Here is a 21,213-nt window from a genome sequence, read left to right on the forward strand (position 1 = left end):
AGGAAAGATGCATATCATAAAAATGTGGAAATATTAGCTGTGTTACATACATTATCAATCCTATGTTGGCTGTTCTATGCCCAGGCTTTATGTCAATCTATTAAATAGGCTATCGTGAGGGGCGGAGCCAAGATGGCGACTAGCACACACAGTTTCTGAGCTGTGGAATAGCTAAACTTCTGAATTGGTGAATGGAAGGACCTCTAATCCAGGAAAACAACATTGAGGCTTTCTAAACAACAGGGAACATCACAGGAGGTAAAAACTTTGGTCTCCGGTCACCAGGGACTTGTTTGGGGAAGGAGAGAAACGATCCTTTGATCTCGCGACATTCCCCTCCCCCAGACCTCCCTCCTCCTTGGCACAGCAGGCTGGTCTTTCTCAGTGCAGATCTAACTGCCTGGGGTCTACAGCCTCTGAGGAGGAGCCCCAAGCCCTTTAGCGGCAGGCAAAGGCCAGCAGTACTTGTCCCGGAGTCCCAGATTCACGCAGCGGCTGCTGCACCATCCTCCCAGGGCCCGAGTCTGCTAGACACCATACTAGCTCCGCAGGATCGCCGTCACTGACAGTACGGCCCTCCCAATCCCACAGTGACAGAAAATACGCTATATACTCACCAAAACCAGGCAGAAATGTCATACAAGCTAGACACACCAGGCGACCCAGTCTCCAGTTACAGCCAGACTTTCTAACTTGGTGGCAGAGCAGCACTGAGCTGGCAGGGCACAACAGCCCTCCAGTTTAAGACTAACCAGGGCCAAACCAGAGAACAGAGAGCCTGGTTACCCCATCCCTGCTGATGTAACCACCCTGAAATCTCCAGCTGCAACAAGACCTCAGAACCTGGTAGTGACAGCAGCACAGAACTGGTGGAGCACATCAAAGAAGCAGGGCCAAACCAGTGAGCACAGAGCCCAGATACCACGATCTCTGCCAAGAGATCTGCCTGTAAGTGATTGCACCCTTGAGAATCTGCAGATCCCCAGATCCTGAGATCCTTCTAAAACAGAAGCCAAGCATCGAACCCCCTCCCACCCACATACCCACTTTGGGAAACAGAGGAGCACTAGGGACATTGAAGTTCCTGCTCTGTGGGTATAATTGAGGAGTTAAGGCAGTTAATGCCAGAAATTGCATGGCGGTCATCACTAGCGCCCGCGACATATACAGTGCAGAGCCCCTCCCACACACTCAAGGGTTCAACATTAGCCATCACGCTGTCCCTCCAGACACACATCCACGCACACTTACATACAGAGAAACACACACACACACACACACACACGCTTGCATTTGCCCCATTTGTGCCTGCGTACTTTTCTCCCACAGGCACAGCTAGTCCTCAGCACACGCTGAGAGTTCTCAGCTTCCTGAAGAACTCTCCAGACGCCAGAGAGGGATAGTACAAGTCTGACCTGCAAAATCCAAAAACAAACAGGGAAGGTTTCAGATAAGCCAATGGCCAGGGGTAGGCGAAAGAACACTTCCAACATAAATCAGGACATCATGACTTCACCAGCAAACCCCAAAATTGATGGATACTCCAATTCATCAGAAGCACAGGAAAATGATTTTAAAGCCATGCTTGCTCAATTATTTGAGGCTCATAAGGAGGAAATGAACAAATCTTTCAAAACGTTGGCCAGTCAATTGGAGGTAAAGAAAGAAGAAATAGACAAAATCCTTAAAGGAACACAGGCAAACATAGCCAAACAAATAGATACACAAGTAGTGAAAAAATTAGTGGCATATAAAAAGGAAATGAAAAAAGAAATAGAGGCCATCGTAGAGAGACAGGAATCCAAATTCAAACACATGAAAGAAATGGTGCAAGGCATGAAAAAAGAATTAGAATCAATAAAGAAAACACAAAATGAGAAAACCCTTGAGCTGGAGAACTTGGAGAAAAGATCAGGAACCACAAAAGTAAGCATCACCAACAGAATACAAGAGATGGAAGAGAGAATCTCTGGAGCTGAAGACACACTTGCAGAAATGGATACTTCTCTCAAAGAAAAAGTAAAATCAGAAAAGTTCCAATCACAAAATATCCAAGAAATCAAGGATGCTATGAAAAGACAAAATCTAAGAATAATGGGAATTGATGAAAAAGAAGACTCCAGGCTCCAAGGTCCAGAAAATATTTTCAAGAAAATTGTAGAAGAAAATTTTCCCAACTTAAAGAAAGAGATGTCCATAAATATACAAGAGGCCTACAGAACACCAAATAGACTAGACCAGAAAAGAAACACATCACGTCACATCATAGTCAAAACACTAAATCTACAGAACAAAGAAAAGATATTAAAAGCAACAAGGGAAAAAGGCCAAGTAACATATGAAGGTAGACCTATCAGAATTATGCCGGACTTCTCATCAGAAACTATGAAAGCCAGAAGGGCCTGGGCAAGTATCATGGAGACTCTAAGAGATCACAAATGTCAACCCAGACTATTATACCCTGCAAAGCTTTCAATCAACATAGATGGAGAAAACAAAATATTCCATGACAAAACTAAATTTATGCATTATCTAAACAGAAAACCAACCCTACAGAAGATACTAGAAGAAATACTCCAATCCAATGAAAACAAATTCACCCAAGAAAACAGGGCATACAGATAATATCCCAACAAAAATGAAAAGAAAACAAGCAATGAAACAGGGTAAGATCACCGACTCCATTACAAAAGGAACTAACATGCATTGGTTACTATTATCTATCAATATCAATGGACTCAACTCACCAATAAAAAGACACAGGCTAACAGAATGTTACGGAAACAGCATCCAACATTCTGTTGCATCCAAGAAACACACCTATGCAACAAAGATAAACACTACCTCAGAGTAAAGGGCTGGAAAACTGTTTTTCAAGCAAATGGTTCCAGAAAACAAGCTGGAGTAGCCATCCTAATATCTAATAGAATAGACTTTGAACCCAGGTTAATCAAAAAAGATAAGGAGGGCCACTATATTCTCATCAAAGGAAAAATCCACCAAGAGGACATCACAATCTTGAATATCTATGTCCCAAATACAAGAGCGCCGACATTCGTAAATGAAACATTATTAAAGCTTAAATCATACATTGATCCTAATACCTTAATAGTGGGAGACTTCAACACTCCACTCTCACCAAGGGACAGATCAACTAGACAGACACCAAATAGGGAAATAAAAGCACTCACAGAGTCCCTAAATCAAATGGACCTAATAGACGTCTACAGATCTGTTCACACAAACTCAAAAGAGTACACCTTCTTTTCAGCACCACATGGAACCTTCTCCAAAATAGACCATATAGTGGGTCACAAAGCAAGCCTCAACAGATACAAAAGGATTGAAATAATCCCTTGTATACTATCTGACCACCATGGACTAAAGCTGGACATCAACAATAACAGAAACAACAAGAAGCCGACATGCACATGGAAACTGAACAACTTACTACTCAATGACAGCTGGGTTAAGGAAGAAATAAAGAAAGAAATTAAGAAAGAAAAAAAACACATGATAATCTCTCTAGATGCTGAAAAAGCATTTGACAAAATCCAACATCCATTCATGTTCAAAGTCTTGGAGAGATCAGGGATACAAGGCACATACCTAAAGATAGTAAAGGTAATATACAGCAAGCCTATAGCTAACATCAAACTCAATGGAGAGAAGCTTAAATCAATCCCACTGAAATCAGGGACAAGACAAGGCTGCCCATTGTCTCCATATCTCTTCAACATAGTACTTGAAGTCCTAGCCAGAGCAATAAGACAACTAAAGGAGATCAAGGGGATACAAATTGGAAAGGAAGAGGTCAAAGTGTCACTATTTGCAGATGATATGATAGTATACATGAGTGACCCCAAAAGTTCAACCAGAGAACTCCTTCAGCTGATAAACACCTTCAGCAAGGTGGCAGGATACAAAATCAACTCAACTCAGAAGCCCTCCTGTATACCAAAGACAAAAAGGCTGAGAAAGAAATTAGGGAAACAACACCCTTCACAATAGCCACTAATAACATAAAGTACCTTGGTGTGACTCTAACCAAGCAAGGGAAAGACCTGTTTGAGAAAAACTTCAAGTCTCTGAAGAAAGAAATAGAAGAAGATCAGAAGATGGAAAGATCTCCTGTGCTCATGGATTGGTAGGATTAACATTGTGAAAATGGCCATCCTGCCAAAAGCAATCTGCAGATTCAATGCAATTCCCATCAAAATACCAACTCAATTCTTTACAGACCTTGAAAAAAAGATTCTCAGCTTCAAATGGAGAAACAAAAAACCCAGAATTTCCAAAACGATCCTGTACAACAACAGATCATCTGGAGGTATCTCCATCCCTGATCTCAAGCTGTAGTACAGGGCAACAGTAATAAAAACTGCATGGTATTGACGTAGAAGCAGAAAGGAGGATCAATGGAACTGCATAGAAGACCCAGAAATAAACCCTGACACCTATGAATACTCGATATTTGACAAAGAATCCAAATCCATTCAATGGAAAAAAGACAGCATCTTCAACAAATGGTGCTGGACCAACTGGATATCTACATGCAGAAAAATGAAAATAGATCCATATTTATCACCCTGCACAAAACTAAAGTCAAAGTGGATGAAGGACCTCAACATAAAACCAGATACTCTAAATCAGTTGGGGAAAAAAGTGGGTAACAGTCTAGAACTCATTGGCACAGGAGACAACTTCCTGAACAGAATACCAAAAGCACAGGCTCTAAGAGCAACAATCAATAAATGGGACCTCATAAAACTGAAAAGCTTCTATAAAGCAAAAGACACTGTCATCAAAACAAAGCAACTGCCTACAGATTGGGAAAGAATATTCACCAACCTTTTATCTGACAGAGGGCTCATATCCAGTATATATAAATAACTAAAGAAGCAGAAAAGCAACAAACCAAGTAATCCCACTAAAAAATGGGGAACAGAGCTAAACAGAGAATTCTCAAAAGAGGAACATCGAATGGCAGAGAAACACTTAGAGAAATGCTCAACCTCATTAGCCATTAGGGAAATGCAAATCAAAACGACCCTGAGATTTCACCTTACACCCATCAGAATGGCCAAAATGAAAAACTCAAGTGATAATACATGCTGGAGAGGTTGTGGAGAAAGGGGAACCCTCCTGCATTGCTGGTGGGAATGTAAACTGGTACAACCACTCTGGAAGTCAATCTGGCGCTTTCTAAGACAATTAGGAGTAGTGCTTCCTCAAGACCCAGCTATACCACTCCTAGGTATAAACCCAAAATTTGCTCAAGTACACAACAAGGACATTTGTTCATCCATGTTTTTAGCAGCTTTACTTGTAATAGCCAGAACTTGGAAACAACCCAGATGACCATCAACGGAGGAATGGATACAGAAATTGTGGTATTTTTACACAATGGAATACTACTCAGCAATCAAAAAGGAGGAAATCATGAAATTTGCAAGCAAGTGGTGGGATCCAGAAAAGATCATTCTGAGTGAAGTATCCCAGAAGGAGAAAGACAAACATGGTATATACTCTCTTATGTAGACCTACAAGATATGATAAACATAATGAAATCTACACACCTAAAGAAGATAATCAAGAAAGTGGACACGGGCAAAGATGATCAATCCTCATTTAGAAAGACAAATGGGATGTGCATTGAAGGTATGACAGGAATCTACTGCAAAAGGCATCTGAAAGACTCTACCTAGCAGTGTTTCAAAGCAGACACTAAGACTCATAACCAAATCCTCGGCAGAGTGCAGGGAATCATATGAAAAAAGGGGAGTTATTATGACATGGAAAGGATAGGAGCTCTACAAGGACCAAATATATCCAGGCACAGGGTCTTTTCTGAGACTGACACTCAACCAAGGACCATCTATGGATATAACCTAGAACTTCTGCTCAGATGTGGCCCGTGGTAGCTCAGTAACCAAGTAGTTTTCCAAAGTAAGGGGAACAAGGACTATTTCTAACAGGATCTCAAGGTCAGGCTCCTTGACTCCCCCCCCCACGGGAGGAGCAGTCCTGTTAGGTCACAGAGGAGGACTCTACAGCCAGCCCTGAAGATACCTGATAAAACAGGGTCAAATGAAAGCGGAAGAGGTCCTTCCCTATCAGTGGACTTGGAAAGGGGCAGGGAGGAGACCAAGGAGGGAGTGTGGGGTTGGGGTGGGAATGAGAGAGTGGGATACAGCTGGGACACAGAGTTAACAAAATGTAAGTAAAAAGAAAAAAATAATAATAATAATAATAATAATAAGGTCATAGTGATGCCCACTATCTTCTACAATAAATATATGCTAAAGAGAAAATAAATAAATGAATAAATAAATAAATTAATAAATAGGCTATCGTGTTTCCTGAGGGAAGATAGCCTGCATTTGTAGAAGAGCATGTACATTCTGATTTTGGTCATAGTGGAGTACGAAATGCCACACAGAAAACTATGAAGGAGTCTCATTTCTATTCAGTTCTTTTGTATATTATCTTCCATGTCTGTGGACACTACAGTATGAAACCCAGTATTTCCCAGTTTTCTTTATGCCATTAAGCTTTCAACAATTCCAGGCTCCTTAATGTAACACAACTATCAATATAGATTATGACATAAAAAAACCTAATGAAGTACCATTCCATATACTGATCTTAACTCTGACCATTGGTCACTTATTCTTTCTCCTCTCTCAAGCCTCGGGAAGTTAATGTTCATTTGTATCACTGCAGCAACCCACACTTAAGTGCTGTCCCTACTTGGACAGTCTGTATACCAGGCATTGACAAGGATAATTGGAGTCCTTTACAATACTTTATTTGGGTTGATGGTTGAGTCAATTATTGCAAGAGTTTCAATGGTTTGAAAGGACTCAAATACCAGAATAATTTACATCATGATGACAGCAGGGCTTACAGAAACCGCACAATATTTTTAATAATATGAAAACTACCTTTACAGGCTTTGGTTCTGTACTGCTGCACTATGAGGCTTGGAAAAAGGACCTTCAGTACAACCCTGGAAAGCTGCCTTTGTTATTGCTGAAGTGGAACCAGTGATGGATTCCGCTGTTGTTTTATATGCAACTAGAAACTGGTTTTCAGATGCTACATACTAAGAAAGATTCTGCCCATTTCTATGATTTATGCCAGTACTCTGTTGTAACTATTTGCTTGGGGGTAGTGAGTTCTATAGTCCTAGCTATAGCCTTCTGATCTGCTGTTAACATCTACTGTGGAGGAACACAGAGCTAATGGGACACATAGCTAATCATTCTATCCTCCAAATATTCAGGCCTGCTCAAAACTATTTTGAACACTTCTGTCAAAATTCCATGAAGTACCACATCCTATCAATTTATGCAATGGATGGGAAATTCTATAAAACTGAAAAGTGAAAATACGCAGATAGAGCCTCAAGAACACTTGAAACTGATTTATATTTATAGATACAGGCTTTTTTATTTAATTTTATTTTTTTCTTATCAGTTACATTTTATTAACTCTGTATCCCAGCTGTGTCCCAATCCCTCATTCCCTCCCAGTCCCTCCCTCCCTCCCTCATCTCCACTGTGCCCCTTTCCAAGTCCTCTGATAAGGGGGGACCTCCTCCCCATTCATCTGATCCTGTTTTATCAGGTATCTTCAGGACTGGCTGCAAAGCCCTCCTCTGTGGCCTAACAGGACTGCTCCTCCCTTGGGGGGTGGGGAGGCCAAAGAGCCAGTCATTGAGTTCCTGTTAGAAATAGTCCTTGTTCCCCTCACTTTGGGAAACCAATTGGTTACTGAGCTACCACAGGCTACATCTGAGCGGAGGTTCTAGGTTATATCCATACATGGTCCTTGGTTGAATATCAGTCTCAGAAAAGACCCTGTGCCAAATATATTTGGTTCTTCTGGAGCTCCTTTCCTTTCCCCATCAGACTAACTCCCCTTCTTTCTTATGATACCCTGTACTCTGCCAAAGGTTTGGTTATGAGTCTTTGCTTTGAAAACACTGCTAGTTAGAGTCTTTCAGATGCGCTCAGTAGACTCCTGTCATACGTTCAATGCACATCCCATCTGTCTTTCTAAATGAGGATTGATCATCTTACCCCATGTCTGCTCTCTTGATTATCTTTTTTAGGTGTATAGATTTCATTATGTTTAATTTTTTATTAATTACACTTTATTCATTTTGTATCCCCCCAAAGCCCCTCCCTCCTCCCCTGCCTATCCCACCCTCCCTCCCCTTTCCGCATGCATGCCACTCCCCAAGTCCACTGATAGGGGAGGTTCTCCTCTCCTTTCTGATCTTAGTCTATCAGTTCTCATCAAAAGTGGTTGCATTGTCCTCTACTGTGGCCTGGTAAGGCTGCTCCCCCCTCAGGTGGAGGTGATCAAAGAGCAGGCCAATCAGATTATGTCAGAGGCAGTCCCTCTTCCCATTACTATGTAACCTACTTGGACACTGAACTGCCATGGGCTACATCTGTGCAGGGGTTCTAGGTTATCTCCATGAATAGTCCTTGGTTGGAATATGAGTCTCTGGGAAGTTCCCTGTGTTCAAATTTTCTTGTTCTGTTGCTCTCCTTGTGGAGACCCTGCCCTCTCCAGCTCTTACTATTTCCTACTTCTTACATTAAAAAAAAAAAAAAAAACAGGTCAAGTGCCGTTCCTATAAAAACATGTATGGTAAAGACCTGACCATAATTGTTCCTGAGAATTTTACAGGTTTGTTTAGTCTTTGCATCTTGCATGTTTTCAGTAATTCTGCTAAATATATGGCATTAAGAAGTGGGCATTATATACTATAAGATAAACATACTAAAATCTGTACACCTAAAGAAACTAATCAAGAAGGAGGACTCTGGCTAAGATGCTCAATCCCCATTCAGAAAGGCAAAGAGGATGGATATCAAAGGAGGGAGAAATCAGGGAACAGGACAGGAACCTACCACAGAGGTCCGCTGAAAGGCTCTACCCTACAGGGTATGAAAGCAAATGCTGAGACTTATAGTCAAACTTTGGGCAGAATGCATGGAATCTTATGAAAGAAGTGAGAAATAGTTAGACCAGGAGAGGATGGGAGTTCCACAAGGAGAGCAACAGAACCAAGAATTCTGGGCCCAGATGGCTTTTCTGAGACTGATACTCCAATGAGGGACCCATTCATGGACATAACCTAGAACCCCTGCACATATGTAGCCCATGGCAGCTCAGTGTCCAAGTGGGTTCCATTGTAATAGGAACAGGGACTATCTCTGACTTGAACTGAATGGCCTGCTCTTTGATCACTTCCCTCTGAGTGGGGAGCAAACTTACCAGGCCACAGAAGAAGACAATGCAACCACTCCTGGTGAGACCTGGTAAACTAAGATCAGAAGGAAAGGGAGGAAAACCTCCCCTATCAGTGGGCTAGGGGAGGGACATGGGTGGAGAAAAGGAAGGAAGGTATGATTGGGAGGGGAGAGGGGAGGAAGGTACAGGGGGATACAAATTAAATAAACTAAATAATATATATATATATATGTATATGTATATTGAAGAAAAGAAATGCAAAGGGAGAAAAAAGAAGCTGGCATTATCCATCTACACAGAAGGTGAGTAGGATAACAGAACAAAACCTCTGGGCCAGCATTCTTAGATATATCACCCTTCCAGGTGAATGAGAATTCATCTTGATATGCATCAGCTAAAGATGTTCTAAGAGAAAGTATTTACCAATGGCCAGTACAGCCTGAATATATTCCACCACAGGTATTAGTTATTCTGTCAGAAAATGGAAATGGAACACGTGTCATGGGTGGGGATGGAGTTTTGTCATTAGCTTATTTAACTCTGTAACTCATCATCATTCTACAGAGTCCCTCTGGCTCCTTTGAAACACCGCTCAATGAACATCCTTAGTCATCAGAAAGATGCAAATCAAAACTACCCTGAGATTTCATCTTACATCCATCAGAATGGCTAAGATCAAAAACTCAAGTGACAACACACACTGGAGAGGTTGTGCGAAAAGGGGAACCCTCGTCCATTGCTGGTGTGAATGTGATCTTGTACAACCACTTTGGAAATCAATGTGGTGCTTTCTCAGACAATTAGGAATAGTGATTCCTCAAGATCCAGCTATACCACTCCTAGGCATATATCCAAAAGATGCTCAACTATCCAACAAGGACATATGCTCAACCGTGTTTGTAGCAGCTTTATTTGTAATAGCCAAAACTTGGAAACAACCCAGATCCATCAACGGAGGAATGGAAACAGAAATTGTGGTACTTTTACACAATGGAATACTACTCAACAATTAAAAACAAGGAAATCTTGAAATTTGCAGGCAAAATGGTGGGACCTAGAAAAGATCATCCTGAGTGAGGTATCCCAGGAGCAGAAAAACACATATGATATATAGTCACTTTTGAGTGGGTACTAGGCCTATAAGACAGATAAACATACTAAAATCTGTACACTTAAAGAAGATAAACAAGAAAAAGTATACAGGGTAAGATGACCAATCCTCACTTAGAAAGACAAATGGGATGGACATAGGAAGTAGGAGAAAATAAGTAACAGGATAGGAGCCTACTGCAGAAGGCCTCTGGAAGACTCTACCTAGCAGTGTATCAGAGCAGATGCTGAGACTCATAACCAAACCTTTGGCAGAGTTCAGGGAATTATATGAAAGAAGGGGGAGTTAGTATGACCTGGAGAGGATAAGAGCTCCATAACAACCAATTATATCAGGGCAAAGGTGTCTCCTATGAGACTCTTTCTCCAACCAAGGACCATGTATGGATATAACCTAGAACCCCTGCTCAGATGTAGCCCATAGTAGTTCAGTATCCAAGTGGGTTCCCTATTAAGAGGAACAAGAGTATTTCTGACATGAACTCAGTGGCTGGCTCTTTGACTCTCCCCTTCCCCCAAGGGAGGAGCAGTCCTGCTAGGCCACAGAGGAGGACATTGCAGCCAGTCCTAAAGATACCTGATAAGCTAGGATCAGATGGAAGGGGAGGAGGACCTCCCCTATCAGTGGACTTGGAAAGAGGCAGGGAGGATATGAGGAAGGGGGGTAGGATTGGGAGGGAATGAGGAAGGAGGCTAGGGCTGAGATACAAAGTAAATAACCTGTGATTAATATAAAAAATTAAAAATTAAAAAAATGTTTTCAATCCAAGAAGTTCAGAAATAGGATAATTATTTCATTCTTACATTTTCTTCTGGGGGTCATTACTAAGGGATATATATATATATATATGTCTATAATTCAGAAAATGAGAACATCTACCTAAAAGAGAACCTTCTGTCATTTCTGCTTTATCTCTACTCCCTGTTCTCACATGGATTCCAAATTTAGGTGGCAAAAAAGGTTCTTTAGCACAGATCTAAATTATACCCTCTTTTCTATGGCTTGTGAGATTTAAGGAATGGTTCACCAACATGTCTGTCTCATCTCTTATGTCCAGTTATCAAATCCAAGGTTATTGAATCAGATAGAATCCACATATTTTTTCCACTATAATTTTTCCTATGAGGATATAACTGTTCTTCAGTCTGTAGGAAATAGATATTGACTGAAGTCTTCAGGTTTGCATGCTATTGACTGTAATTTCCTTTTTGATGATAGTTTTAAAGGTTCTCTGGCAGGTCATTGACAAGGGAATTCTAAAGTTTAGCTGTTCCTTCATCGAACCCACAAGAATCTCGAGATTGAGTCTGTAAAAGCTCTGTCTTACTGCAAAATAGTGAGTGACATTCTGTTGCTTTGTTACACAATTTAAAATAATAAAAAATGTTATCCCACCACCTTTGCCATATTCTATTTGTACAAAGAACAAAAGAAAATCCTGAAGTTGAAAGGGAAAGTATTTTGAAATTTACAAAGCATAGGACCTACAAATCCCTGTGAGGATAAAATGGTACAACAAGTGTGTATGTGGAACTGACACAGAAACCAATCCTTCTCTATGTAAGGATCCTTCATTCTACGGCTTTGCTGTTTAACCCAGTTACATTGGCAGTTCCCTTAAACTGAAGCCTTACAGAACCTCAGAATACAACTGAATGAAAGTGCCCGCACCAGAACTCAGCCATGAAATTTATGGTTGGTGACCTGAAAGGAATATAATAGTTTCTTCCTGAATTCAACAGATTCTCATATCATTTTTATAAAAATTTAACAATGTACAATATCCTACTACAACCAATAAAAACACTATCAGGATGGTTTTGAGATGCAGATTGCTTTAAAAATTGTTCTAAAATGTCTTGTTTTTCCACAGACCACTTAGCAATATGAGTTCAAAGATCACTAGTTGAATAGCCCATAAAAGGTCCATTATGTCATTTTTATATGCATCTCACTGCCAAGCACTCAAGATCATAATAGGAAATTAAATAGTTCAAAAGAAGACAAAGTTATGAAAGTTAAGTGGCGAGACAATGCAATGCTATGGTGATAAAGAACTTATTCCAACAGTTTGTAAAAAGTTGACAGCTCTTTTCTGGCTTGATATTAGCATAGCTATGTTTTATTGCCAGAGGAGTGCATTCTATAGCTCACCAGAATAGGTTTTCTACTAATAGCTTAATTTTTTTCCGGGAGGGGGGGAGCTCACATTTTCTGAGGAGAAGGGAAGGGGTCAAAGGGGAGTTGGTGAGAGTGAAGGACCAGAACTAGAGGAGGGAGATATGAGAAAGATGTAAAGTGAGTAAGTTTAAAAACATACTAATAAGCTGTAGTTTTCCATCCTTGTTCATGCATCTTAGTGTACAAATGTTTTTAGGACAGCCCCTTGTGTATAGTCACGGCTGGCCTTGAACAAGCATTCTTTTTGTCTCTAGTTCCAAAGTTCTGTGATTTCAGGACCAAAACAAGTTGCTTTTTACCAAATCCTTTGTGTTGATATGGTGCTAAATGTTTGACAATATTTCCATCATATTCCAATATGATAGAAAGAAGATAGTGTGGGATGGAGGAAAGAAGGAAACAGAAACGGATCAAAATAAAATAATTCCTTGATTTGAGATAGTTGCCAACTCCCGATGAAATTCTTATTAGGCCCAATATCTAACTTAAAAGATGCCCCTAAAAGATATAAGATAACTGAGACAAAAAATATATATATATTGGTTTACTTTTCAGAGGTTAAGTCTATGGTCACGTGACCCTCTTGTTTATGAGCAGGAAAGGGAAACATAAGTGAAGAATTACCTCTACAACATTGGCCTGTGAATGGAATTTTCTTGATTGCTAATTGATAAAACAGGGTTTAGCCACTGTAGGCAATGAATGAATATGATGCTGGAAGGAAGCAAGCAACCCAGCAAGTTCTGTTCCTCTGTAGTTTCTGTTTTAATTCCTGCCTCCAGATTCCTAACTCGAGCCCCTGACATTGATTCTCTGACTTTTCTATGACCTGTAAGCTGAAATAAACCCATTAGTCAACAAGTTACTTTCAGTTATGATGTTCCTTACTGCAGCCAAAAGCAAACTAGGACAGAAGCTGGTATGCCAATCGTCAGATGTTGCTATAATGGGCCTGTGTGTGTCGTGTATATGAAAACCATGGATGCATTTTGAAATATTTTTTCCTTTTCTATTATTATCATTTATTACAATTTATTGAATTTGTCTTCCAGCTGTGGCCTCTGTCCTTGTCTCCTCCCAATCCCACCCTCCCTCTCTCTTCTTCCCCTATGCTCCTCCGATAGCCCTCTGATAGGTGAGGTTCTCCTCATCTGACCCTAGCCTATCAGGTCTCATGAGGAATGGTTGCATTCTCTTCCTCTGTGGCCTGACAAGGCTACACCCCCCAAAGGGGAGGTGACCAGAGAGACTGGCACTGTGTTCATGCCAGAGATAGTCCCTACTCTTCCCTGAAAACCATTGATTGTGTAAAGCTTAATGGACTTCACTATGACAGCTTGGAAATTAAGAATACTTTGAGAAATGCAGAGAATAGAGGACTAACAGGAAACTTCAGAGGAAAGAAATGCTTTTATCAGGGTTATTCTTTTGAGTTTTGATAAATATGCTCAGAATCATAGAAATGGGCTTCAATGAAACACATGGTTTTCCATCTTTCATGGAATGCAAATGTTGAACTGTTGACAATAGCTATTTTGTTTATGAAAGTTTTGCCACTAGGTAATAGATTATGATACAGTCAACAACTGTTAGTATAGTTTATTTTACTTTCTTTGGGAAATAAAGCTAGAATTTACATTTCAACCTTCTTGGAAATTATGCATGTATATCAAAACCATGTCAAGAACAGGATATGGAACACTTTATTTCTATCAAACCTTCTCAAAACCATTGTCTTAACATCAGAAATTTTGTAGACCTTGCCATGATCAATAAATAAATATCTTTTCTGTTGGAGCACTGATATTTCTGAATTTTTTTCTTACAAGAGACTAGTGAGGAGAATGAATGGGGTCTTAAAATTCCACCTATGCTATATTATAATAATTCTATGTCTTTCATAAGCACATAAAACCCTAAATTAAAATATTACCAAAGGAAAAACTCTTATTGTTAAAAAAGTAATTTTATTAAATTCTACATTAATCATTGCACAAAATGTTAGTTTATCATTGTAAACTGAAATTGCTTTCTAAGTTGTCAAAGGATTTACTCATTCTAATTTATTATAATTTATTTCCTTAAGGAAAATTATTCATTTCTTTTTGTGTCAAACTTGTCATATCCTGAAATTTAAAAAAGAAATTCCTGAAGATAGCCTTATAAGGACTTAGTTTTTTATTATTATTATTTTAACTAGATTAATATATGAGCACTTTTAAAGAAGCAAATTGTGCTTGTCTCCTGAAATCTGTCACTTCTAGAAAAGACCAACATAACTAACGTAAGCATTCTCTTGATGAACTTTTCTTTTAGTTTTCTGTTATTCATTAAGTAGACATGTTGCAAGGAAGAATACCAACATTTAACATATTAAGTATAATAAGTGTATTCTATTTTCTATTTGTTTTTATAATTTGAACATTTTAATAAAGTCAAAGTAAAATTAAATTATTACATAGGAGACCAGTCTTTTTAAAAGGCATTTAATTCAATAAATATTTACAAAATTCAAGTGAACACTGAGGCTCAAACAATGGACGTAGAATATCTGCAATGTTCCCTTATTACTTTGCCAGAGATTACCTAGGGGAATAAAATAAGTGAAGAAATATAGCAACTAATAATATTTAAGTAGTTATTTAAATACAAGACAGAACATTTATTTGGTAAGGTATAAAAATTTATAATGATAGCATAGACACTATAGAATTTTCTATCAGTTTTCTATCATATAAGCAAAGGGAAATAGTGGGACTTTCAGAATCCCAGTATTAGGACGTGGTCTAGTTCTTAGCAAAAAGAAAAAAAATACTGTTGAGTGTTGTAATAAAATAAAGCAATTGAAATCCTTTATGACATATAGGAAATGGGAAAAAACATCAAGTTAAAAATTCTATTAAATTTCAATAAGAACAGTGTGATTCCACCACACTTGAGTCATAGCCATTGCAACTCTCTTCTTCAGAACAGCATGGTGGAAACTTTATTTTGAGCAGACGCTGTGAAGAAAATAGGTCTCTTCTTCACAAAATTCAAGGTGTAGTTCTAATTTTCCCTAGAGGTATGGCAGATGGAGGTATATCTGATATCTATTTCACATAGTGAAAGTTAAATTCTAGGGAAGTACAACAGAGCAGAGTAGATTACCCTCTCTTACACAGTCCCCAGCAGGATAGACAATGTCCTGAAGATATAAACAAGCAAAAGAATGAGTAATGGCCCTATGAGCAAAATCTGAAGGGAGAAATTAAACTAAGAACATAGAGTTGTTTCAAGGCAGGCTCTATCAGCAAAGAAAGACAAATAGGAGGCCAGGGACATCGCTCAGTAGGTAAACTCCTGGCAGCTGGAATGATGATCTGAGTTGGAACTCCTAAGTACCAATGTAAAATGCTGTTAAGGGTGTTACATAAGTGAATTCCCAGTGCTGGGGATCAGAGACAGAAGATCCCTCAAGTCTTCTGGAAAGTTAGTGGTGGCCAATCATAAGCAGCTGGCCAATCATAAACAGCTAGTTCAGTGATGGATCCTCTCTGGAAACATAAGGCGAAGAGCAATACAGGAGGAAATGACTTGACCCCCTTAGCCTCCACATATAAATGAACACTGATGTGTGCATTTGCCCTGACACATTTATGTACACAAATGAACAAAATCACATGTATACAACACATATAGGACAAAAAAACAGTGATATCAATAGCTGTAAAAATGCAATGGAATGTTTCTATTTTTAAACAAAAATATATGCAACATGAAAAGAGTCCAATGCCATGAAGTTTTTATTACTATAGGTCTATGGTCGAGCTTCCAACAGGGATGGTGGTAAGTCTGGAAGTACTTTTACAATACAGGATTGTTTAGCTATCCCAGGATTTTATTGTTTTCTGGTTTTGTTTTTGTTTGTTAGTTTGTTTTTTTGTTTCACATAAAGCTGAGCATTGTCTTTTCAAAATAGGAATAGAATTGTGTTGAAAATATGATCGGGATTGCAACGGATCTATAGATTGTTTTTGGTAAAATGGCCATTTATACTCTGTTAATTCTACTGATCCATGAGCATGGGAAATCTTCAAAAACACAGACATAAATCCACACACTTATGGACACCTGATTTTTGATAAATAAGCTAGAAATACAAAATGCAAAAAATGAAGTGTCTTCAACAAATTGTGCTGGTCTAACTGGATTTCTGCAGGTAGAAGAATAGAAATAGATCTGTATTTACCACCCTGAAGAAAATGCAAGTCCAAGTGGATAGAGACTTCAACATAAAATCAGATACATTGAACCTGATAGGAAACAAAGTAGGGTAGCACAGGGGATATTTCCTAAACCAAACACCACTAGACGAGTCACTAAGATCAAAAATTAATACATGGGACCTCACGAAACTGAAAAGCTTCTGTAAAGCAAAAGACTCCTTCAATTGGAAACAACAGCGGCCTACAAGTTGGGAAAAGATTTTAACCAACTCCATATCTGACAGAAGGCTAATAACCAAAATATACAAATAACCCCCCAAAAATAGACATCAACAACTCAAATGAAAGATGGGGTACTGGTGTAAAAGGAGATTTCTCAACAGAAGAACCTTAAATAGCTGAGAAATACTTAAAAATGTTCAACATCTCCAGACAGCAGAGACATACAAATCAAAACTACATTGAGATTCCATCCTACACATGTCTGAATGGCTAAGATCAAAAGCACAGGAGACAACTCATGGCTGCAAGGATGTGGAGCAAGAGGAACTTCAGTGCTGGTGGTAGTACAAGCTTTTATAGCCACTATAAAGATCAATATCGCATTTCTCAGAAAATTAGAAATCGATCTACCTCATGACCCAGATATACCACTCTTGGGCATATACCCAATGATGCTCCTTCCTATCACAAGGATACTTGTTCAACCATGTTAATAGCAGCTTTATTCATAATAGCTAAAAACTGGAAACAACCCAAGCATCCCTCAGCCAAAACATGTAGAAAGAAACAATAGCACATTTACACAGTGAATTATTATTCTTATGTTTAAAAAAATGGTGTCATGAAACTTGCAGATAAATAGATGGAAACAGAAAAAAATTATCCTGAGTGGTGTAATCCAGACACAGAAAAATAAATACAGTATGTAATCAGTTATAAATGGATATTAGCTGTTAAGTAAAGGATAATGATACTATAATCCACGATGCCAGAGAGGTTAAGTAACAAAGAGAGTTCAACTGGAGTTGCCTGGACATCTCTAGGAAGGGGAAATAGAATACATTTTGTGGATGGATAGCAGGCACGTGTCCTCAGAAAAGAGGGACTACCACCAACCCACCCCAGCACATCAAGTCACATCAGGACTGAGTTCCTCATCCACTCCGGCCAGACAAAGCAGCCCAGCAAGGGCAAAGTAATTCATGAAGTAGACAGTCCCGGCTCCACTTGCTAGGGAACCCACATAAAGAACAAACTGTTCATGGGTTACATATGTGTACAGGGCCTATGTCCATCCCCTGAATGTTCTTTGATTGGTGCTTCCGTCTCTGTAAGCCCCCATGGGAGTGGTTTAGTTGACTCTGTTGGTCTTCTGGCAGCATTCTTGTCCCCTCCAGGCCCTTCTATTCTTCCCTCCCACTCTCCCACAGGACTCCCTGAGCTCCACCTGATGCTTGGCTGTGACTCAGCATTTGATTCCATCGGCTGCTGGGGGTAAGGGGAGACTCTCAGAGAAACATTAAGTTAGGTTCCTGTCTGTAAACGTAGCAGAGTTAATGGTGTCAGGAGTTGGCTTTTTCCTTTTGGGTGGGTGTCAGGTTGGTCATTCCATCAATCTCTACTCTATCTTTATTTTTGCCCATCTTGTAGGTAGGGTAAATGTGGGTTCGAAGGTTTTGTAGGTGGATTGGTGTTTTCCTCCCGGTACTATAGGGGCTCGGCTAGAAAGTGGCCTCCTCAGCTTTAGTGTCCCCTGCTGCTAGGAGGGTCAGCTAGAAGCATATCCGTATCCTCCCTGTAGCCTACCTTATCACAGGTTTCCAGCTTGTCTCAGTGATGCCTCACTTTTCTTTCCTTCTCTCTCCAGACCCTCAAAACTTCCTTCCCCACTCTTCTCCTATCTGTTGCCCCTCCCTCATTAACCTCCCCACAATCTCTCCTGATTTGAAAGAGGATGGGAAGATGTCTATTGGAAGCATTAGAGAGAAGAGAGGGAATGAAGAACTATTGTAATTATTTATAATCTTAGAAAAAAAGTGTAAATTAAAGGTAAAATAAACGCACTCTTCAAAGTAAAGATGGAGTAAATTAATTATGATAAGACTAGCCTTGTGAGAAACATAAATGATGGATCTTTGGGAAAAGCATGAAAACACAGAAATTCAAATATGTGTGAAAACAAAAAACACTAGTTAAATGTTGTCATATTCCATTATGAGATACTCTGACTTCATATTACTTACAGCTCATAGGTTATAATGTTAGGCCGATAGCATATAGATAGAAATATATTTATCTCAAATAAATCATGGAGAAATAAACCAATTTGGAAGCAAGGAAATTATACCAATGGTAATTAAAATTTTAGAAAGAGACATAAAAATAGAAAATAGTATGTTTAAGGTAAGAGTCATGATAAATATGACCTTGAATTCCCTTTGCTTGTCTTGCTTCTAAAGAGACACATCTATAAAACTGATGTTGGAATGAAACTGTTAGGATGTAGAAAGAAACTGTGGGAGGAGAAAAATGGACTCTAAGAAAACAGAAAAGGAAACTAAATAAAATGAATGACATAAAAGGAGAAGGATGGGCAATTTGTGAAAAGAATGGGGACCAGAGAGTATGCTAAAGAGGGTATGGAGAGAAGCAACTGAAAAAGAATAAAACAAATAAAATATAATGATATATGCATGTAAATATGTATATATGTGTGTGTATATCATGATATGTATAATTATATATATAGACACACACACACACACACATATATATATGTCATGGTAGATGTCTGTGAAACTGTCACAGTGAAGCATGTTACTTTGTATGCTCACCTAAATTGTATTTATAAAATACTTTAATGTGTGTTGGTTAGTCAAAAGTTCCTGGAGTTTTTGGTGATGACAATGCACAACAATGTAAATAACATTGAACTTTCACTTAAAACCCTTATAACAGTACATGATATATTATGTGTATTTTAACACAATTACAAATAGTTTACAAAAAAATACCTAAGATCAATAACAAGGTAAGTATACAAAGTCATACTAAAATCAATGAAAGTATGCACTATATTTGTGGGATGCAACAAGAATGTAAAAATATGGCATTTATAAACTGTTTCTGATCACTTTTAGGATTAAATAGTCCAAGAATACAGCAAATATTAATGTATATTTTAAAATTGTTCAGACTATTCTAAACATCCTCAATACAAAAATAATGAGTACTAGAAGTGCTGGTATATTAGTTTAGCAAATGCTGAAACTGTGTTCCATAAATACATAAAACAGTAATTTGTCAATTTATAATTCAAAAGCAAAATTTCAAACATCAGCTTCAATTCTATACATTAAGAATGAATTTAAAGTGAAATTAAGGAAATTTTTTATCTACACAGTCAGTAAAATATTAAAGTTTGGATATTGTCAATTCATTTAGCAAAGAAGTTTTAAATGTGCACAAATACACACACACACACACTCACAAAGGCTGAAAAGAGCTAACAAAATCCCAAATAAATTGAAATGACATTCCATTTCCATGTATAAAGGAAATCCTAATTTTGCTAAGACAGCAATATGTGTGCTATCAACATGCAAAAATTTATCAAGTTAATCTGAAACTTATATGGCATTTCAACTGAACCTGACTATTAAGGCTGCTGTTCAAAAAAAAAGGACAGAGACGGAAGTCTCACATTTTCTATTTTGAAAATGTTACACTAAGTTTCACAAACTGAGAAAAGTAGAGAAGCATATGCATCAATGAGACAAACTGAGAATCTAAAAATCATTATACATGTGGTTAATGGACTCAATAAGAATGCCAAGAGTCTTATTTATAATAAACAGTACTCAGGAAATAATATTTTCAGTATTTTCAGAAAGATTCTTGATAGAATGAACTAAGTTTTGCACAAAAAAAATGGATTGTGGACATAATTAAAAATGAACAACCATACACCCAGGACAAACCAGCAATAAATGTTTGCACCTTTGAAGTAGATGATGGTTGAGTGGTAAAATCCCTTAAAACAAACCAACAAACACTGCAAAAAAAAAAAAAAAAAGATAACAGTTAAGTTTGCCTTTCTGCACACGCCCATACATCCATCCTTCAAGTCATGTTCCCCCAAAACTAAAAATGAAACATAAGGGAATCAAGGAAAACATTTCCAAGTTATATTTAAGATAAAGGACTTGTACTTACAATACATCATAAAAGTTATAGCTTGGGGGGAGCCAAGATGGGGGAGCCAAGATGGCGGCGCCGGGAGAGCACCGCGTTTGAGAAGCAGGACAGCACTCGCCGTGCAGAGACCAGGAGACTGAACTCTGGGCCCTGAAACTACATCAATCGTGTTTCCCAGATGAGGGGAAGCTCCCACGATGTGGGAATCGGTCGGGTCCACTCACGGCTACCCAGCCAGAA

The 21,213-nt window shown here is 38.7% G+C and overlaps 1 long non-coding RNA gene across 1 annotated transcript in view; it reads right to left on the bottom strand.

Moving 5' to 3' along the window:
- The window catches only part of LOC132656648 (uncharacterized), a 3,864-nt gene extending 3,033 nt beyond the window's left edge, over positions 1 to 831 (bottom strand). The window contains exon 1 of the long non-coding RNA XR_009594367.1: positions 618 to 831. This is a non-coding gene — a long non-coding RNA (uncharacterized LOC132656648). The remainder of the gene's footprint in view (positions 1 to 617) is intronic.
- Between the last annotated feature and the right edge of the window lie 20,382 nt (positions 832 to 21,213).

This window comes from Meriones unguiculatus, chromosome 9 (genome assembly GCF_030254825.1).
Source record: "Meriones unguiculatus strain TT.TT164.6M chromosome 9, Bangor_MerUng_6.1, whole genome shotgun sequence".
NCBI classification, from domain to species: Eukaryota; Metazoa; Chordata; class Mammalia; order Rodentia; family Muridae; genus Meriones; species Meriones unguiculatus.